The sequence below is a fragment of the Terrapene carolina genome, unplaced genomic scaffold, assembly GCF_002925995.2.
Source record: "Terrapene carolina triunguis isolate 2854851 unplaced genomic scaffold, T_m_triunguis-2.0 Scaffold171, whole genome shotgun sequence".
NCBI lineage: Eukaryota > Metazoa > Chordata > Testudines > Emydidae > Terrapene > Terrapene triunguis.
In genome coordinates, this window is record NW_020664522.1 from 3038753 (window position 1) to 3046833 (window position 8081).

Genomic DNA, 8081 nt, shown 5'->3' on the forward strand with positions numbered 1-8081 from the left:
GCCTGAACTTTGCTAGGCATTAGCCAGGCTAGTGCAACCCTCTTCTCACAATCTCGGTGGGGAAAGTTGAACAAAGAAAAACTAGCGAAGTGTTTTTGGTTTTCGTGTACGTATAATTTTCATACATTAGTTTAGTGGCCTGAAGTCAGCAGTGCTGGCACCATCTCTGAACCATCTCTTGACCCAAAAGCTTGAGGGTTCAGCATGCGGACAACTGTATTCCAAGGAGGGCTACTGGCCAAGACAGATGATGTTGGAATAGATACACACTCCAGCTACAACTCAAAGAAAACAAGTCATATTAATTAGGAGTTCAGAAACAAGGGCTGCTCAAATCCAGCCCATCCACTGATGTTTCCTCCATTGGTTTTTATTTATTAGACTGCTCTGGAGACTGATAGACCCTCTTCACTTCAGCTGTAAAGTGTCAGAGCTATCTAACAGGGTTTGGAAGTCAATGGGAGTTGAGCAGCTTATGAAATCACAGACTTACATGCATTTTTGTTTCACTCGCCCTGACACAGGGGCCGCAAGCGCTTGGATAAGCAGATTGAAAGCTTGGTATAGTTTCACCATAATTTCTGCCAGAGCCTCTGTAACCTCAGTTGAAATATAATTTGCTAACTTTTTGCAGCAGCAATATTCCTCAAAGAATTAGTTTTTTTAAGATTTATTATAAACGGTGGATGTAGGCATGCCACAACCCTACTAGCCAGATGACTCACACTGCTAGCCAGAGGCTAACAGGAAAGATGTGGTAAAGTCACCAGCAAGGCTCAGGGGCAAGTGCTGGGAAGGAGGGCGGATGTCAAGAGTTCCAGTAGGGCGCTCTTATTGGATCAGACCAGTGGTTTATCTAATCCAGTACCCTATCACTGGCACTGGCCAAGACCAGATGCTTCTGGGGAGGGTAGAAGAAATGCTGCAGCAGGCAATTGTGGAATAATCTGTTCCTACAGTAAAGTTGCCTTCAAAGCTCCAGCTGGAGATTGCCTTAGGCCCTAATATGAGAGTTTATAGTCTTTCCACAACTTTAGCAACTTCCTTTTTACTTTTAGAACTCAGGATGTAAATCCCTTGAGCTCGTTACATGGAAATGGAGAGAATTCCTCCTGCCAATTACTGTTACAGGACCCCAAAGTGCTCTACAGGCATTCCAAAAGAACAAAAGGTCTCAGCCCCAAGGAATGGATAGGTTTATTTTAGATGAGACAACGAGTGAAGACAGACAGACACACACACACACTAAGGTGGGGAAAGATGAGTTACAATCAGAGCCCAGCATCCCTAGGTTAGGCATGTGCACATTATATGGCCACGTACGTATGAGTTGGGTATGACATAAACTTCTCCCGGTATGTAACCTGGAGGACACGAATACATAGCAAGGATGTGAGCGAGGAGAGGGTGGTGGCTTGGCAAACGGGAACCATCCGGGCATTTTGTGCCTGGGGAGCACTTGAAAGAAGACATGCAATGGGAGTGGGAACAGGAAACAAAGAGGGTGTCAAGGAAATGCTTCCAGCACCAGCCCGGTGACTAATACACTACAGCTACACTATGGACCTTACAGTGGCACAGCTGTACTGTTGCCGCTGCGTCGTTGTAAGGTCTCCTGTGTAGCAGCTCTGTGCCGGCGGGAGACGCTCTCCTGCTGACATAGCGCTGTGCACACCGGCGCTTTTGTTGGTGTAACTTATGTCGGTCAGGGGAGTGTTTTTTCCACACCCCTGACCGACAGAAGTGCTAGGGTAGATAAAGCCTATGTTACTTATTTCAGACCCAATTTCACTTCCATGCAACACAACCCTAGTATTAACCCTAACGTCATCTCTTGCTGTTTATTTTTGTAAGACTGTCGACATAATGGGGCAAGATTTTCAGAAGTGACCAGTGGTTCTGGACCCCCTGCCCCAATTTGGGGTACTTTCATAGGACCTGAGTTTGAAAGGATGGGTACTCAAACTTTCTGAAATATCAGGCCCCTTCAAGGCATCTCAAGTTGGGCACCCAAAGCCTCTGGCCACTTTTGACAATTGTGACTCACAAATGCAAAGTCTTGAAAGCGAGACTGTAGAAAACTTCACACGCGGTAAAGAAGGGAGCCTCACATTAGTTCAGACTTCTTCTCTTAGGGCTTGTCTAAGCAGGAAAGTTGTTCTTATTCTGCTATAGCCATGCTGATCAATTTCTCCAGGTAGACAAGTCCTTATGTTTGGTTTATGTCCCTCTCATCCACAGGGGGCTTTGAGGTTTGAATGCCTGAGAACCCTCATTGGCAACACTTTTCACAGGAGGTGAACTCCTATATGCAGCTCCTGAAGCAGAAAGGGATAAGCTGTTGGCCCTTGTAAAATTGTATGTTAAATAAAAGAATTGGTGGCAAAACTGTGAGCTTCAGCTATGGCTCAATAATGCCCCCCATGCTCTATAATGGCTTTGCTAGCCAGGTTTAAACGAAAAAGCCAATGTTTCAATATAGGTTACATTGCACTCCAGCCAAACTAGTGTCTAATGTGGTTCGAGCATGTGGACAGGCCAAAGCATGTTAGAAGAGCACTCAGAAAAGCATTCTGGTTTCCGTGACCATTAGTACGATAATGTTTACTATGCTGGGGTGCTATGTTATTACAATACAATTGTGCCTGAGCATCTGGTCTCGCCTGCATGCATGGGACTGCCCCATATTACAACTATGTTACGCAACCCAACCGCAACTCTAGCTCTCTCCACCCATGGAGGAACAAGCTGTGTTAGGACAGAGTTGTGATGTTATATTATCACACAGTGCCTTGGTACACTGTCTTTTGCAATGTAGATGCTCTGTAAGCCTGTGGTTTTCAGCCTTTTTTCATTTGAGGTCCCCTAAAAAACTGCAAATGGAGGGACCCCTTTAGAAATCTTAGACATAGCCTGCGGACCCCCGAGGGGTCTGAGATCTACAGGTTGAAAACCACTGTTCTAAAACAAGTTACTACCACATTCCTAAATACATGGCACTTCCCAGGCGTGCCTGAGAAAATCTCTAAGGAAGAGCTAATTTAGCTTCTTATCAAATGAATTATCTTGGTCTGTTCACCTCCCTTCCCCACCCCCCCCTTGATTAGGTCAGGCATCTCTTCCCACTTTGCATCAGGCTTGACAGGTGCGTCTTAGAAGAAATTCCGAGCTTGAAAAACAGGTTTTAAAACCCAGCAGCCATTAGGATGCAAAAAGCATTTTCAAGCAGTGCATGCTCTTCCCTGCCAGGACCCCAATATTAAAGGCAATCACTACAAAGGTTTTGCACTCAGCAGTTTCAAAGCCAATACTACACCTGGGCATTTCGTGTGTAGCATTTTGCTAAACAGAAAGGAAGCGAGAGAACCTCTCATTGCTGTTGATTCCTGCTATCACCTTTTACAGTTGCCATTGAACTCACAGCTCAGGATAAAAGATCTACGAAGGCTTTAGACTATTTTCATCCACCACCGCCCCACCTCTCACCAGCATAAGCCATTATTTACTAGCTCCCTTCCTCAATCACCTCCTCCTTCTCCTTCTCAATAGGTTTCAGTTTCCAATAGCTGTTCAAATACAATAGTGATAGGTGCCCTAGGACTGGGGGTCATCAATCAAAGGCACCGAGAGCCAGAATACAACTGCCTTTTTCCAAGTTTCATTCAGAATCTTTAGTTCATTACACATCTGCTACTTTATCACATGCACCTTAGCACAGCCCACTCACCACTTTTGGAGCCAGACTTCAATGGTGCTACCCAGCTTTACAGCAGCTGAGGATCTGACTCAAAACAGCCTTCTAAAAAACCCAGCAGGTGCCCCCTATAACCATTCCGTATGTGTATATTAGTCTGTTGATTGGGGGGAGGGGGGAAATGAGGTGGAACATCGCTCCTTCCCACTCATACCAAGAGAAGCTTCTTCAGTTTGCGGGGAAGAATACGTTCAGTCTCCCAGGGATTGGTTGGTTTGTTTTTTAAATCTAGGACTCTCTAATTTACCGAGAGGTAGTTTGGCAATAAGGGAGATGGATGACTAAGAAGTCTCACCCTAATGCCTATTGTATTTTATCATCAGTAGCTGTGTGGGGTGTCCAAAGGGAGATTATAAACTCTCTCAAGGCAGGCACCAAGCATTATTTGCCTGCAGTGTACCTAGCACCCTTTGTTGGGTGCTATGTAAATAAACATTAAGGGCCATATTTTCTAGTGTGCTCAGCACCTAGCGGCTCCCTTTGCTGAGTGCTTTTGAAAAAGCTGGCTACTTCTGTACATACCTACAGCCTTGTGCAGGCTAGGATTTAAAGGCATGCTGTTAGAGATGACTAGAGTTAGTTAGCAGGTTAGCAAAGACAAAGCAATCTAAGGGCACATCTTCACTAGCAACGTTAGTGGCTTGTGTAGTCACAGCATAGCAAAAAAACCACCTCCACGAGGGGTGTAGCTCCCAGCGCTGGTGCACGGTCTACACTGACACTTTACAGCGCTGAAACGTGCAGCGCTCGGGGGGAGTGGGGGGTGTTTTTTCACACCCCTGAGGGAGAAAGTTGCAGCGCTGTAAAGTGTCAGTGTAGACAAGCCCGTCAGATGTGATAAGTGCAGCAAGTTAAAGCCTAGCAGCATTCAGTGTTGGCGTCTTGGAACAAATCTGGTGGAGAGTTCAGACTACACTTTACAAACATTAGCCACCTTGAGTTAACTCCAGGTCAAAATTCATGTGTAGACTGAAGCCAGGTGTACACTAGACAGTTTTACCAATATAGGTTACGTCTGTAGGGGAGTGAAAAAATAATCACCCCCTCAACCAGCATAACCATGCCAGCAAAAGCCTTAGTGTAGATGCAGTTACACTGGGGGGAAAAAAAATCCTATCAATTACTTGTATTGACGTAGTACCTGTACTAACACAGCACACAAAAAAACAGTCCCTGCTCCGAAGGCTTTCAGGCTAGGTTTGCCAGTACAGCCTATTTTATTCAGGGAACTGGTATAACCCATACCAGCAAAAGAACTCCTTTGCTGGTATAAGCTACATGTGCACTAGAAGGGCTACAGCTGTAACAGCAAACCCTTTCTGGTGTTGACAAGGCCAAGCTTTTAAGTGGGAGCTACTGGGTACTGAGTTTATGGGCAGGGTTTGGTTTAATGTGTAGACAGCCATGCCCCCAAGGCTTTTGCCTTATATGAAAGTAATTAAGGCTAAAATAAGACAATTGACACAATCTCATTGCAGCAGTGACCTCACCTGTTATTCAGCTGCAAAAGTGTATCAGACAGCCAATCCAAATCTTTAGCATTCTGAACTTAAGACCTCACTGGTTTTATATGCTTAACAAAGCCTCATTCAGTCATCATTCCATCTACGTGCCCGAAACCTCTTCGCTGGTGACAACTTTGCAGTGCATTTCTGATTGTAAGCTCTTTGGGACGGGGAACATCTTATTTTTGTCCTGTATGTTCACGCCCCCTAGGACAATGGGGCCGAGATCCTACTTAGGGTCTTTATTATTTGTATTGCAGTAGGGCCTAAACATGCATCATCATCTGCACCCAGCAAATCCAAACGTCCTTAAACAGAAAACAGATCTGCAGCACCTCCTTCCTTACAACAAAAACCACAGATTACAGCCCTGCATCTCCCCTAATGTAGGCTGAAGCACTGACGTCAGCTTTTAAGTACTGACCAAGCATTTATTTTTTTAAGGGACTTATTAACCAATAAGCAAAAAAAGCCCCATCTAAACTCTTCAGAACATTTCAGCTCTAAGTGCTGAATCACTGCACAAACACCACCATGGTTGCAGGCTGATGCTCCATCCGTGCTCATGCGGGGGAATCATTTTAAGTAGCAAGCTTAACTCCTTGCTCGCTAGCAGCTCCCTTCGAGCAATGGCAGGGAAGCACTGCGAAACCCTCCTGCTGCACACACGCCCGTTTTCTTGGGTTCCCTGAAGCACCAAGGATATAAGGCGACACACCATTGGGAAACCACAGGGCTGTTAACACCAGCAGCCTCCCAAACGCTGAGCCTGAGCCCAGGACGGAGAATACTGGTAAGACACTGCCTGCAAAGCCCAGCCACATTGGAGCCCGGCTATTTCCCAGATCTTCTGTAAAACCCCACGGCATTAGAATAGCAAACCGCAAACATATGTTCCCCCACGCTGCAGCTGCAGCCGCAGCCGCCCCCGCCTCCCGTACACACACACACACGCTTTTAGCTCACGCGGGAGGATCATGTCATTTTATTTGCACCCAGCATGATCAGGATTTTGTTTAAACTCCTATCTAAATAAGCATGCAGTTCCCTGTCAGCAGCTCCCTGCATGATATCACCCAGCACGGGATTTGGTTTTTATTTTTTTTTTGTTTTGTGTACGTACGCAAGGTGAGTTTCCAGTCCGTTTTGCAAAATAACAAATGTTTTTTAAAACGTCTATCGGCTCTGGGTAATAACAACACACTCACAATTACATCTCCCCAACCATTCCCTCCAACGCATGCCTTGTAATCACCAATTCATGCACCACTTACTGCATCTTCCTGATCCTGACACCAATTATATATAATGCAACACACACACACAGATATGCTGTGCGTTTGTATTTACATGCGGGGGTAGGATCAGGAAGATGCAGTACGCATCTATATAAAAAATACACCTCTTCATCAGAATTTTCTCCCCAGCTCCAACCCCCTAGGATCTATTGCAGAAATCTGCAGGGTCACTCAAATACAAAGCATGATTAGAAACCCTAGGCCACCCCGTCTTCTTCCCTTACAACATTATAAACACTTACCCTCCCGTATTTCCTCTGCAGCCGGGGGAATCAGAGCTCCTGAGGTTCTCCAGCTGATTGCAAATTTCTGCACATTCGTCAGGATAATTAAACGCAATTACAGGATGATCAAATGAGAAGCCCTGCAAGGCTGGTGCCAGTGCTGATGATGCAAGTTCTAGCCCCTTGCAAACACATACAGGCACCCACACTGAAATGTAGTCATAATACTAGCCCAGTAAGTGAGGGGCAGGCATGTCCCTGCACAGAGGGGGTGGTGGGGGTGGATGGCACAGATAAGCATTAACAGGGCTGAAGGGATCCAGGAAGACAGAAGGTTGCACTTTAGAACTAAAAATGAACTGAGGATGAGGTCATGCCTTGAAAAAAAAGCACCTGACGTCACCCCCAGCCAATCAGAGAGGGAGGCTCAGGGGCAGGGTGACGTCAGCCTCTGATCCTGGAGCTTTGGGTGCAGATTAAAGGGAGACAGGCAGGCAGAGCTGCAGTTTAAAAGGGGTAATGGTCTAGTTTCCTCCCCCCCTTTTTATTTATTCCCTCCCAGCCTGTAAGCTCTTAAAAGGGAAATGCACTGTCTTACCATCTACTGAAGGAGATGGGAGAGCGGTGCAGGGAGTCCTAGGCAGCGGTGTAAAGCAAGCCACTCATGCTAAATCAAGTTGGCATTTATTGTTAGAAGGGAAGGGTGTGCAGGCTTGTGTCATCAGCACACAGATATGCCCTGCTGTTCACAAAGAGGAACTGGGAAACATTTTCCAATGCCAAAGGGAGGGGAGAATATTATTGACTAAACCTTCCATGCAGCAGCCTTACGTTTTCAAATCAGATTTCATTTTGGAACGATGCACCTAGTGTCCTCCTATAGGATTTTACCCTTAAAAAAAAAAGAATCCCACCACCCTGGAGTCTTCCTTTTTGCATGCAGGGAGTGACCCAAAGCTGCCTGCTCAGTTTATGGTGCTCTGGGAGGAAAGAAAAAGTATAGCTAAATGATAAACCCTTAAAATAGCAAAGGAAAGGGGAGCAAGGAGCCCCCCAAGTCCCTGCTTTGTGGGTGGAATGTAATTTAGAAGCTGAGATTATCCATCTCTTTCTATACAGGAATTCCAAGCTTCTGCCTCCTGGAGTTTCCCTAAAACAAAGGCCTGATCGTTTGTTGTTGTTTTTTTTTTTTTTTTTTAAGTTTCCTTTACAATCTTCTTTATTTCCCGTAGGGCAGGGTTGTTTTTCTCCTTGGCATTTATTTTTATTGCCCACTAAACAGATCAGCCACACGCAGTAG

The 8081-nt window shown here is 45.6% G+C and overlaps 1 protein-coding gene across 1 annotated transcript in view; it reads right to left on the reverse strand.

The window, feature by feature from the left end:
• DUSP8 (dual specificity phosphatase 8) overlaps positions 1-7073 on the reverse strand; it is an 80062-nt gene extending 72989 nt beyond the window's left edge. The window contains exon 1 of the mRNA XM_024208968.2: positions 6800-7073. The gene's annotated coding sequence lies outside the window, so the exon portion shown is untranslated. The remainder of the gene's footprint in view (positions 1-6799) is intronic.
• Positions 7074-8081: the final 1008 nt, after the last annotated feature.